Source organism: Ovis canadensis, chromosome 15, assembly GCF_042477335.2.
Source record: "Ovis canadensis isolate MfBH-ARS-UI-01 breed Bighorn chromosome 15, ARS-UI_OviCan_v2, whole genome shotgun sequence".
NCBI lineage: Eukaryota > Metazoa > Chordata > Mammalia > Artiodactyla > Bovidae > Ovis > Ovis canadensis.
In genome coordinates this window covers 75,531,726-75,534,263 of record NC_091259.1, presented here as the reverse complement: position 1 = coordinate 75,534,263, position 2,538 = coordinate 75,531,726, and positions in this window count along the sequence as shown.

Genomic DNA, 2,538 nt, shown 5'->3' with positions numbered 1-2,538 from the left:
TCCTGACCCAGGAATCAAACCCAGATCTCCTACATTGCAGGTGGATTCTTTACGATCTGAGCCACCAGGTAAGCCCTGTCGGTTATCTATACAAGCAAGGAAAATAAGGAATGGATTCCTCCGTAGAGCCTCCAGAAAGAAATGCAGACCACATAATACCTTGATTTTAGTCAAGTGAGATGTGTGTTAAACTTTTGATAAACAGAAGTGTAGGGTGACACATTTATGCATTTACGTTGTTTAAATTCACTAATTCTGTAGCAATTTGTTATACAGATAATTAAAAAAATACTAATACATTAGCTATAGGGAAAAACTGCACATTTAAAATTGCTAATTAAGGTCATGAAAGGAATGGTCCTTAAATGTGAATGCACATTAAAATCACCTGGAGAGCTTTTAATATTTGCAATGCTCAGAAATCAAAGACCAGCCCAATTAAATCAGAATCACTGGGGCTGGAACCCAGGCAACAGTGCTTTTAGAGCTCCCCTGATGATTCTAGTGTGTAGCCAGGTTTGAAGAACCACTCACAGATAGTATTTTGAAGAAGAGTATTTCAGATGTTGATGCTATAACTGAAATATTAATAGATTGTTCCACCAACCTCTAAGCATTGGCTACTTCTAGATGAGACGGTATATTATAAAACAAGTGAATCTCTCTTTCTGCAACTCAAGGTCTTATTTGAAAGTTATAGGCACTTTTAAAAATAGTGGTTTGTTTGCACAGCATTTGATAATATAGTATTTGAAAGCTAAGGTTCTTGAGTACATGTTCTGTGTTTTACATTTTTGACACAGGATTAAAATAATTTGACAGAGGGATCATTTTAACAAAAGAAGAAAAGGACAACCATTTGTAAAGTGAATGGGCCCAAAATGGTAAAGCATTTGGTGTACTGCAAAGGGTAGACTTTAGCCATCAAAATGGGGCTACTCTTTTTATCAAGTGTAGTAGAAAACCTTTTGTATACATATATAAATACCATTTATAATATATATATATTAGAAAACATGAATTTTTAGTCTAACTACAAAAAATTATGATATTTTGATTCCACTTGTTTGACTTAGTATGAATAGAATGCTAGCCTTCTAATTTAAAAAACAGATATGCAACCTGCAATGAAGGTCTATGGTATAGCACAGGAACCTATAGTCAATATCTAATAATAACCTATAATGGAAAAACTCTGAAAAATAATATATGTATATTATATATATATATGTACACATATATATATACACACACATAACTGAATCACATTGCTGTGCACCCGAAACGCTGTAAGTCAACTACTTCAATAAAATATATATTAAGAAAAAAATGGGGCTACTCTTCGCAAAGAAAATACACTAGGTATATTTATTCTTGATGGAAATAAACTTATATAGATAAAAAGAAATGTATTTTTAAATATATGGGTTTTTTTCAAAGAATAAATTTATATTGTACTCCATGCCTTTCAATTAACACAGCAAAGAATCTAAATAGAGAAAATTGTGCCTGTTCTATTTGTATAGTTATTTAATGTGAATTGAAAGTACAGTTGCTATAAATGTGATTGTATTTATAGCAAGATGTCAGAGTTAACACTACAGGAAAAAGTTAAATAATAGTTTAATAACCTGGCAGCATAGTGAGAATTACTATGAATATTGGACTGGAAATCAAGTGACCTGGGACCTTATCCTGGTTCTATACTTGACTTACTCACTCATGAGTCTGGGAAAAGAGTGGCTCTGAGATAGAGTATCTGCCAAGAAAATGAGGCGCATTAAAGCATATTCATAGACTAAGTTTAAGATTCTATTATTTGAAGATGTGACTGCTGCTGCTACTGCTGCTAAGTGGCTTCAGTCGTGTCCGACTCTGTGCGACCCCATAGGCAGCAGCCCACCAGGCTCCGCTGTCCCTGGGATTCTCCAGGCAAGAACACTGGAGTGGGTTGCCATTTCCTTCTCCAATGCATGAAAGTGAAAAGTGATAGTGAAATCGCTCAGTCATGTCCAACTCCTAGCGACCCCATGAACTGCAGCCCACCAGGCTCCTCCGTCCATGGGATTTGCCAGGCAAGAGTGCTGGAGTGGGGTGCCATTGCCTTAATACTATATAAGATATAGTGTTGAAAAGAAAAGCCACTGACCTACAACTCCATTTCCATTGACATTATCCTTCAAAAGTGAAAGAGAAATGGAGACTTTCTCAAACAAAGGAAAGACTAAGGGAATTTATTGCTAGTAGACCTGCTCTGAGGAAATGTTAAAAGTTCTTCAGGGAGCAGAAAATTATATGGTTCAGAAATTCAGACCTACATAAAGTAAGGACATCTGAGAAAAACTGAATGGAGATAGATTAAAGTCATTTTTTCATTAACTGATCAAATTGATAACAAATTTATCAATCTAATTCATCAAAGAAATAACAGTAACAGTGTATTGGTGATTATAACATACAGGTAAGTAAAATGAATAACAGCAATGTTATAAGTAATGGGAGAGAAGAACTGGGGCTACTCTATTATAAGGGACTTGC